This window comes from Aphis gossypii, unplaced genomic scaffold (genome assembly GCF_020184175.1).
Source record: "Aphis gossypii isolate Hap1 unplaced genomic scaffold, ASM2018417v2 Contig00913, whole genome shotgun sequence".
In the NCBI taxonomy this organism is placed as follows: domain Eukaryota; kingdom Metazoa; phylum Arthropoda; class Insecta; order Hemiptera; family Aphididae; genus Aphis; species Aphis gossypii.
Window position 1 is genome coordinate 21,453 of NW_026083358.1, and position 12,183 is coordinate 33,635.

Here is a 12,183-nt window from a genome sequence, read left to right on the forward strand (position 1 = left end):
TCTATAAAGGGAAATTTTGAGAAATTTAGTCTAAACAGATATATACATAAATGCGTTGAAATGCTGCAGACATCAAAAGATGTAAGTATAATTTAAATGCTAGTACACAATCAGAAACAAATAACGAGATACCGATAATTATTCGCTATGGATTCATTAAAAGCATGTGTTATAATTTTAAAAATTAATTATAAATTGTAGGTATTAATAAATATATTTTAAACGATTAAAACCGATTTTATTATATATATAAATTTTTATAATAAGATAAATTTGATTTTTTAACAATGTTTTTATAAATATTGTGGACTAAATTTTAAATTATTTAAATGTACCGCTTTTGCGAAAAAAAAATTGGAAAACAAAGAGTATCGCGTCCTCGTAGTGTTTTTTGCATAATGCTAAATGATACTCAAATATTATAATCATTACCAACTTAATTTTAAATCAATCTAAACTACTCTGGGCGAAACGGGAATCATATAAAAACAAAATTTAGGCGAAACGGTTACCACCCCACCCGAATCCCTCCTTGTAATTACGCCACTGAAAGACTCAGAAGTTTTAGGAAATGTTTATTATAATATATCTGTAGTCATTTATATACAAATATTTTGTACTTTCATCGAATTACAATTGTATATGAAAATAAGAGATTTCTGCTCTTAAGTATATTAAAATTAAATTGTCATGATTTTTACAAGGAAAACATTTTTTGATTGATAATTATTCAAACTAACTAATAAAAATCAAAAATTTCAAAAATTAATAAATAGCTCAAAAACATTTTGATATATATATATATTATATACCCATCCTTATTCATATCCCAAGATTATATTATATAGGTATATTTTAATGATAATATAAACATAATATGATGAAAATTTCATGTAGGTACGAGTATCTACGGTTATTCGTTCTAATGTTATACAGATAAAAAAACCAAAATCGATTTTACTATCGAAAACTGGATTTGCGTTAAAAATACTAGGCATTATTAATTTTAACCCACTAAGGTCCTACATATTATTTCCTAATAATGTTCTATTCTAGTGTATTTTATTTATTTATATGATATCGCATATAATACGGATATGGACTAAACGGTTATATTGGTAAATCGAAAATTATAATAAGTGTAGAGTACAATTGTTGGTATGGACGTAGTAACTACCAACCGTTTTACATACGTGTAAAAAAATGCGCATAAATCAAAGGCATTGCAGTTTACTAAAAATTAAAAACATAATGATTTTTTACACGAAAAACTATTTGTTTTTAAAATCTGTATTTTAATCATATGTTTACATAAAATGTTCGTCTTTGTCTTTGTTTACTCGCTTGTCTTGAACAATTGTTTCTGTTTTGTCATAAACTGTAGGTACATTTGTAATTTCATATACGATTTTTTTTAAATAATACCTACAATTGTACCAACTGTAAAAGATTGAATAAAACTTTATATCGAAAATGTGTTATTATTTTGTATTTGATATGTAGGTATACCGGATTTATTAGTTATGAGTGTTATATGACTATGAGACATAATATTTATTATATTATATGTAAAACTATAATATGAATATACTATATACTTTCTAATGAAAACCAATTATTATTATTCATTTTTCAGCTATTCAAAACAAATTTGAATTATTAAAAAGGGAATAACCATTTTTTTGCCAATCTACCTGTTATGGTAAAATTATTATGTTATAGGTATATTCCATAATCTTGGAATAATTCAATAATATCCATTATTAAATCCATATTATTTACTTGTTTTATATCAATGTAAGAATTAAATTTGCATATTTTAAGTGAAATATTTGTTGTTGTTATTTAATATATTAAATTTTTGATAAATTTTATTCAATTGATTGTTTAACTATTTATAACATAATTTTTAAAATGTTATATTTAAATTGAACACATCCCATGAAAAATTAAAAGTTTTCTTTTTCTTTCTACTAGAAAATATTTTAAAATTGTGTTGCATTAAGATCCATCTATTTATGTATATATATATATATTATATTGTACACCTTTTATCATTAATTTTTTAATATAAATACTACAATACTATAGTTTTCTACATTAATGTTTATATAATTAAAACAAAGTATGTTTTATTATGACTTATATTATTCCTTTTCATTACAAAGAATTTACAATGTACAAAAAATATTATACCTACATTGTTTTGGTTGTTTAAAAGATTTAAAGAGTATTGTCAAGTTTTGAACAACTTATTGAATTCTCATTTTTTTTTTTATTTAGTACTTATTTAGGAAAAATTAACATTTTTACACAACTCAAAAAACCAAAGAAAAATTATAATAATATTCATTATAAAATAATAATTAATTAAAATAAAATTCAAATTCAAATTTTTTGTGTTTAGTTTATAGCAACTATGGATTATAATTATTTAGTAGTGTAACTGTTTAAGTATATTTTTCATTACCTATTGAATACTTTTTTTTTTTATATAAATAGTTTTGAGTAGGCACATTGTTCTAATTACTAATTGTATGGTCTAATGAATTTAAGAGGAAATGAAGTTTTCTGGAAAAATCTAGTAAATAGGATTAATTCAAATTATTTTAGAAAGTATTTTCAGTGTAGTTTAATGATGGTTATAGAATTGATAATCATTTATTAAATATATATATTCTTACACTTAAGTGGGTTTTTATATTTTTAATAAACAAATTAATTTTCTCAATATTAATAGGAGTTTAGTTTAAGATATATTGATAAAACTACTATAAAATTATTTATATAACAAATATTTACAGTTTGTACAAGAATTATTCATCAATTTCATCTTCCATTAAATGGTCAAGTTTAATTTCTTTATTAGAGTAGTTCTATTTGTCGTAGGTTCCGGTCTACTTTTTTTCTTCTGGACCTTTTTTCCAAATTCATATTCTGGCATGACCAGTTTAGTACTTTTAAAACTTGGTTTTATTTCTGGTTCGTTGGACCTCAGGGTTCTTTTGAATACAATTTTCTTTTCTTCTTCATTATCGTTTTCGCCGCCTTTACATTTTCTGGTTTGCATTTCTTTTAGAAAAGCAAATGCAGCAGCTGCATTGCTTTTGTCGTTCATCTCGTTCACATCAGCCAACGAATACTTAGTCCATTTATGTGGATGCAATTTGAAATCTGGTGGTCTGAGTTTTTCAATTATGCGCCATGACTGTCTTTGCCTCGGAACTGTTTAGTCAGCGAACGACCAGTTCTACGTTCCACACGTCCGTTAAGTATTTCATGTGCGTCAGCTGTTGAGGTTTTTTTAATTGTTGACTCCAAATCCTTTTCTGCTTGATCCAGCACGGCGAACAAATTTGTACGTTTGTATTGAAACTCCGGAATGACATGATTAATTTCTTGTAATTTGATGCAATTTTAGATTCTGAACTAAGTGATGAATGTAAATTGATTTTACAATGATGTGAGTTTTTTTTGTGTCTGTGTACAGCATATTAACTTGTCGAAATAATTGTTCAATATTAAACTTCGGGGGTAGTTTCCGATGGCAAAGTTCTTAGTGCATTATAGAGGGCAAAAGTAACATTTTCCAATAGTTTTAAAAAAAAAATCGAGAAAAACAAAAAAAAAAAACGGAAAAACGATAATTTTTATATGATTTATACAGTTAAATTTTCAAAATATTTAAGATTGTTTTAAGGTACCGCTCTGCTGTACATTAAGGGGTGGGGTGGACCTCGGACTAGGGCAGATTAAATTTGAATGCAATGATAAGTATTATTATTGAATACAAAAAACGATTCTGAACGGAGATGATTTGTCAGTCTATAATATATTATAATTAAATATTGTCATATATTCTATTTTGAAACAAATATTCCGATTTCATAAAAATTTAAAACTCAAATTTTCAAAACTTTCAATTTTTCTAAGTATTTTTTTTTTTTTTTGAAGTGTCGAGAAAAAAATTTTGGTTTCCCAAAAAAAACTTGAAAAATTAGTACAAGATTCTTTATGAGTTCTTCTTATTATAGTAAAAATATCAAAAATCGTTAGTCACAATTTCTTTTATAAACGTTTAAAATAAAATCGTAAAATTTTAAGTGAATTTGAATTTTAAATTTTTACTAAATGGCGTAACGACAACGGTTTATCCTCAAATAATTTAAAATATTTTTTTATTATTTAGAAAGTATAAGTCATAGATACTTGAAAATTTCACCAGTTATTGAGAAAGGCATTTTCTTTACACAATTTAATTTTCAAAATATGTCGCTTACTTTAATGCTATTTATAGATATTTAAAATATTTGTTTTTGTTTAGTTATTTTTTAATAAATATCGATAAAATTTTTTTGGCTGAGTCAAAATACTTGGAAATTTAATTCAAAGTTCCTCATAATTAAGTTATTCTTATAGTGATTCAAAAAATATAAGAATACATAGGCATAATTTTTTATTATTAACATTTGAAGTTCAAATATTGGCAAAAATCCGTCAAAATGATGTATATTAGGCACATCGCTTGGTTTATTCGACATTCCGTGACGAATGTTGATTTACGATACTCATAGCCTGCACTTCCGCAATGTCGTATAATGTAATAATACGGAAGTAGTTGTACACTGATTACTAACCACCGTGGACGTAACTAGGTATGTATTGAGTACTAGTTTAACTAGGTAAAAATTTGAAATGATTGAGAAAAATATAACTGCATTATTATGCAAGATATTTTGTGTACTCAATTGTGTGGAACATTAAAATTTAAAATCATAAAATGTATTTGATTTTAAGAAATTTGTCAAGAAAAAATTCCTTCTTTTTCTATGGTTAATACAATTGTATGTACTGTAGAAACCAAATTAAAAAATTTAATTTCCAAAAATAATGATTTAATTAGTGGAATATAATTTCAATGGCTAAGAGGCTAAAATTTGTATGTCCAATTTTTCTCAAAATCGTTTTATCAGTCCATTGGGTTAATCTGGGTCGTCTTTTTGATTCGGTAAAACATTATACGTCAATATTTTAATTAAAACGTGTTTTATTTATACTTTAATTTTTGTGATTTTAGCGCAAGTTAGGTTTTTTTAGTGCACACATATAACAAGTCTTAAATTAATAAGACATACAATCAATATTTTACCCTGGTCTAGTGGTCTAAATATTAAACGAACAAATACAACAAGTCCGGACTTGTTACTTTTGTCAAAAACTATTCGTAGCCCGTTTCGCCCAAAAATGACCCTCATCGTTTCGCCCGGGTACCCGTTTCGCCCAAATTTTGTTTTTATATGATTCCCGTTTCGTCCACAGTAGCTTAGATCACTTTAAAATTAAGTTGGCAATAGTTCAGTCAAATATTATATTTTAGGGAACGTTATAAAACCTATAGTAATAAAATTACGGGTAATTAATTTGGGAAAATTAAGTCAAAATAAATGTCGTTTATAAATAATAATATGTATAATCAATAGCAGATAACACATAAGAAATCCAGTCGTTATCGAATTGCAATCGATCAACATCTATAAAGGGAAATTTTGAGAAATTTAGTCTAAACAGATATATACATAAATGCGTTGAAATGCTGCAGACATCAAAAGATGTAAGTATAATTTAAATGCTAGTACACAATCAGAAACAAATAACGAGATACCGATAATTATTCGCTATGGATTCATTAAAAGCATGTGTTATAATTTTACAAATTAATTATAAAGTGTAGGTATTAATAAATATATTTTAAACGATTAAAACCGATTTTATTATATATATAAATTTTTATAATAAGATAAATTTGATTTTTTAATAATGTTTTTATAAATATTGTGGACTAAATTTTAAATTATTTAAATGTACCGCTTTTGCGAAAAAAAAATTGGAAAACAAAGAGTATCGCGTCCTCGTAGTGTTTTTTGCATAATGCTAAATGATACTCAAATATATAATCATTACCAACTTAATTTTAAATCAATCTAAACTACTCTGGGCGAAACGGGAATCATATAAAAACAAAATTTAGGCGAAACGGTTACCACCCCACCCGAATCCCTCCTTGTAATTACGCCACTGAAAGACTCAGAAGTTTTAGGAAATGTTTATTATAATATATCTGTAGTCATTTATATACAAATATTTTGTACTTTCATCGAATTACAATTGTATATGAAAATAAGAGATTTCTGCTCTTAAGTATATTAAAATTAAATTGTCATGATTTTTACAAGGAAAACATTTTTTGATTGATAATTATTCAAACTAACTAATAAAAATCAAAAATTTCAAAAATTAATAAATAGCTCAAAAACATTTTGATATATATATATATTATATACCCATCCTTATTCATATCCCAAGATTATATTATATAGGTATATTTTAATGATAATATAAACATAATATGATGAAAATTTCATGTAGGTACGAGTATCTACGGTTATTCGTTCTAATGTTATACAGATAAAAAAACCAAAATCGATTTTACTATCGAAAACTGGATTTGCGTTAAAAATACTAGGCATTATTAATTTTAACCCACTAAGGTCCTACATATTATTTCCTAATAATGTTCTATTCTAGTGTATTTTATTTATTTATATGATATCGCATATAATACGGATATGGACTAAACGGTTATATTGGTAAATCGAAAATTATAATAAGTGTAGAGTACAATTGTTGGTATGGACGTAGTAACTACCAACCGTTTTACATACGTGTAAAAAAATGCGCATAAATCAAAGGCATTGCAGTTTACTAAAAATTAAAAACATAATGATTTTTTACACGAAAAACTATTTGTTTTTAAAATCTGTATTTTAATCATATGTTTACATAAAATGTTCGTCTTTGTCTTTGTTTACTCGCTTGTCTTGAACAATTGTTTCTGTTTTGTCATAAACTGTAGGTACATTTGTAATTTCATATACGATTTTTTTTAAATAATACCTACAATTGTACCAACTGTAAAAGATTGAATAAAACTTTATATCGAAAATGTGTTATTATTTTGTATTTGATATGTAGGTATACCGGATTTATTAGTTATGAGTGTTATATGACTATGAGACATAATATTTATTATATTATATGTAAAACTATAATATGAATATACTATATACTTTCTAATGAAAACCAATTATTATTATTCATTTTTCAGCTATTCAAAACAAATTTGAATTATTAAAAAGGGAATAACCATTTTTTTGCCAATCTACCTGTTATGGTAAAATTATTATGTTATAGGTATATTCCATAATCTTGGAATAATTCAATAATATCCATTATTAAATCCATATTATTTACTTGTTTTATATCAATGTAAGAATTAAATTTGCATATTTTAAGTGAAATATTTGTTGTTGTTATTTAATATATTAAATTTTTGATAAATTTTATTCAATTGATTGTTTAACTATTTATAACATAATTTTTAAATAATGTTATATTTAAATTGAACACATCCCATGAAAAATTAAAAGTTTTCTTTTTCTTTTCTACTAGAAAATATTTTAAAATTGTGTTGCATTAAGATCCATCTATTTATGTATATATATATATATTATATTGTACACCTTTTATCATTAATTTTTTAATATAAATACTACAATACTATAGTTTTCTACATTAATGTTTATATAATTAAAACAAAGTATGTTTTATTATGACTTATATTATTCCTTTTCATTACAAAGAATTTACAATGTACAAAAAATATTATACCTACATTGTTTTGGTTGTTTAAAAGATTTAAAGAGTATTGTCAAGTTTTGAACAACTTATTGAATTCTCATTTTTTTTTTTATTTAGTACTTATTTAGGAAAAATTAACATTTTTACACAACTCAAAAAAACCAAAGAAAAATTATAATAATATTCATTATAAAATAATAATTAATTAAAATAAAATTCAAATTCAAATTTTTTGTTGTTTAGTTTATAGCAACTATGGATTATAATTATTTAGTAGTGTAACTGTTTAAGTATATTTTTCATTACCTATTGAATACTTTTTTTTTTTATATAAATAGTTTTGAGTAGGCACATTGTTCTAATTACTAATTGTATGGTCTAATGAATTTAAGAGGAAATGAAGTTTTCTGGAAAAATCTAGTAAATAGGATTAATTCAAATTATTTTAGAAAGTATTTTCAGTGTAGTTTAATGATGGTTATAGAATTGATAATCATTTATTAAATATATATATTCTTACACTTAAGTGGGTTTTTATATTTTTAATAAACAAATTAATTTTCTCAATATTAATAGGAGTTTAGTTTAAGATATATTGATAAAACTACTATAAAATTATTATATAACAAATATTTACAGTTTGTACAAGAATTATTCATCAATTTCATCTTCCATTAAATGGTCAAGTTTAATTTCTTTATTAGAAGTAGTTCTATTTGTCGTAGGTTCCGGTCTACTTTTTTTCTTCTGGACCTTTTTTCCAAATTCATATTCTGGCATGACCAGTTTAGTACTTTTAAAACTTGGTTTTATTTCTGGTTCGTTGGACCTCAGGGTTCTTTTGAATACAATTTCTTTTCTTCTTCATTATCGTTTTCGCCGCCTTTACATTTTCTGGTTTGCATTTCTTTTAGAAAAGCAAATGCAGCAGCTGCATTGCTTTTGTCGTTCATCTCGTTCACATCAGCCAACGAATACTTAGTCCATTTATGTGGATGCAATTTGAAATCTGGTGGTCTGAGTTTTTCAATTATGCGCCATGACTGTCTTTGCCTCGGAACTGTTTAGTCAGCGAACGACCAGTTCTACGTTCCACACGTCCGTTAAGTATTTCATGTGCGTCAGCTGTTGAGTTTTTTTTAATTGTTGACTCCAAATCCTTTTCTGCTTGATCCAGCACGGCGAACAAATTTGTACGTTTGTATTGAAACTCCGGAATGACATGATTAATTTCTTGTAATTTGATGCAATTTTAGATTCTGAACTAAGTGATGAATGTAAATTGATTTTACAATGATGTGAGTTTTTTTTGTGTCTGTGTACAGCATATTAACTTGTCGAAATAATTGTTCAATATTAAACTTCGGGGGTAGTTTCCGATGGCAAAGTTCTTAGTGCATTATAGAGGGCAAAAGTAACATTTTCCAACAGTTTTAAAAAAAAAATCGAGAAAAACAAAAAAAAAAACGGAAAAACGATAATTTTTATATGATTTATACAGTATTTATAAATCAACGATAAATCAAATGATTTATAAAAACATTGTTAAAAAATCAAATTTATCTTATTATAAAAATTTATATATATAATAAAATCGGTTTTAATCGTTTTAAATATATTTATTAATACTTACACTTTATAATTAATTTTTAAAATTATAACACATGCTTTTAATGAATTCATAGCGAATAATTATCGGTATCTCGTTATTTGTTTCTGATTGTGTACTAGCATTTAAATTATACTTACATCTTTTGATGTCTGCATCATTTCAACGCATTTATGTATGTATCTGTTTAGACTAAATTTCTCAAAATTTCTCTTTATAGATGTTGATCGATTAATATCAATGACTAGGTATTAATTCTGATTCCTTCAGCTGGGTATTTGCAATTGAGTATTTGAGTGCATCGAATGTTTTATTAAAAATTTTTACAAATTGTTGTGTTTTATGGCTATCTTTTAATGATTCAATGCCTTCATGGTCTCGATAAGATATTATACCCTTAGCCATCGAATCACTAAGAACCTATAAATTATAATAAATTTTAAACCAAAGTTCATTATCAAATTAAATTAATATAATTAATAATATTTTATTATTATTACTACTTACCTGAGTAGCTAACCTCACTGACATTTTTGAAAAATTGTCAATAATAATGTGTCTTTTTGTAATTTTAGGGCAAATCTACCTAATATATGGTTTTTCAGGAGAAATCTAAAAAAGAATAATTATGTTAGTTAAGAAATTGAAACGTATTATTGTTTAAAAATATATAATATGTACCCTTAAAGATTTTTTATTGACTTATCGATTTCTCACATTTTTTATTAAATGTGGGGCATCTGAAAACATGTATATTTTTCTACTTTCATCTAAAGGATGAATAATAAAAAAAAATTTTCACTTCATTCATTGTACCATTTATTCCAAATTCTACCCATAATTTACGGTATGTAGATGCCCCATCTGATTTGATCCAATCAATTTTTGCTCCACAATTTTCAAGGAGGCTAATGGCTTTTATTACTAACTGAGATAGAACTATGCCTATATGAGTGAAGACATTTAGTTACATAAATGTCATAAAAAAATATAATAAGCAACAAGAGATATCAGATACATACATTGTACACATTGTGTTAAAACTTACCAACAATAAATATGAAGTTAAACATACATTCACAATATTAACATGAATTAAAATTAAAGTAAATAAAATATACATTTATTTATCTTAATTTAGTAGATACTAAAATAAAAAAACAATTTATTTAATTTTAAATACTTAAATTAAAATTTTCCCGAACCTTATAAACCATAAGAAACAAAATTCAATTTACAACAAAAAAGGATCACATTTTGACATCGCTTATTATAAACTAATTTATTAAATTGATGCATTTTTATCGACATGAGTAGGTTGTCAAACGCACTTAAAATTTTTCCTATTATGATGCTTCGAGTTTTCTCTATAGATATTTGAAGGAAAACTTATGGAAAACTTAGTGTTGTATTTTTAATCCTTAGTTATTTACAAAAAAATTTTATAATTTTTCAACTTCAAAATTACTTGCAAATTTTCGCGTTTTCGACAGATTTCATAAAAGTTTGATCTATAAACGCTTATAAAAAAAATTGTGACTAACGTTTTTTATTTTTTTTTAGCTACAGAAAGAAAAAATCGTAAGGAAACTTGTATTAAATTTTCAAGTTTTTTTGATCATCCAAAATTTTTCAATCGACACTTCAAAACAATTTTTTATAAAAATCGATCATTTCAGTGGTCTATAAATAACTTAAAAAAGTCAAAAATTTAACTGTATATAGATTTCACTAACATAAATATTTGGTGAAAATTTCAAGTATTTTCGGTGATTAGTTTGAATTTCAAATTTTTATGAAATAGCGTAAAAATATCGATTAATCCTCAAACGATTTTAAATATTTGTTATTATTCAAAAAGTGCAAGTCGTAGATAGGTACTTGAAAATTTCACCAGTTATTTAGATTGGCATTTTCTTTACATGATTTAATTTTCAAAATATTTTGAGTTTTTTTGAGCTATTTATAGACAACTGAAGTTTTCAATTTTTCTAAAAAATGTTTTTTGAAGTGTCGATAAAATTTTTTTGTCTGAGTTAAAATACTTAAAAAATTAATTCAAAATTCCTCATAAGTTATTATAAAGGTGATAAAAAAATTATAAGAATACATAGGCACAATTTTTTTTATTAGCATTTGAAGCTCAAATATTGAAAAAAATTCGCCAAAATCATGAATACATGCAAATTATTTTGTAGCATGTAGGTTCATAAAAATTTAATAGAAGATTTTCCATAAGTTTAGGTTACAATAATTATAAAAGAACTTAAATTTTAGTGTATTCAAGCTGTTCGGTACGTAGTGTCGTATCGATCGTAACTCTCTAATCGAGATAAGATAGAGGCTCTTTTCGGCGATCCTATAGCACGGGTTCAAATATTATTCAGTATATACGTAACCGGCGTAGCGAGCATAATCGGCCGTCTTTTAAATGAACTCAATATTGTTATAAAATAAATTGAAAGTTCTAACGCTAATAATTGTTTTGTGATTCAAAGCACTTGGTTTCACATGGCGTAACACAAGCCATTAAAACATAAATCACTTTTTTTACCAACCACTGGGACATATTATATCCTAGACTAACAAATCATCTTCGTTCAGAATCGTTTTTTGTATAAAATGATACCTATCATTAGATTCAAATTTAACACTCCTATAATATATAACAGTGATCCACACGGTATCTAATGTACAGCAGAGCGGTACCCACTTACCCGCTTTTTTTTTAATTATTGTTAATTTATTTTTTTATTATTTGTTTTTTATTTATTTTGTTTTCCATCAGCTGGTTACACACCAGCGAATCGTTAAACAAACCTAATAAAACATAATGATACACCTACACTATTTATTTCATGAAATTTGTATTTTAT

The 12,183-nt window shown here is 24.9% G+C and overlaps 2 pseudogenes; both read right to left on the reverse strand.

The window, feature by feature from the left end:
- Window positions 1-2,642: 2,642 nt before the first annotated feature.
- Window positions 2,643-5,255, reverse strand: LOC126555562 (protein TSSC4-like; annotated as a pseudogene).
- Window positions 5,256-8,176: 2,921 nt separating this feature from the next.
- On the reverse strand, window positions 8,177-9,838 carry LOC126555566 (uncharacterized; annotated as a pseudogene).
- Window positions 9,839-12,183: the final 2,345 nt, after the last annotated feature.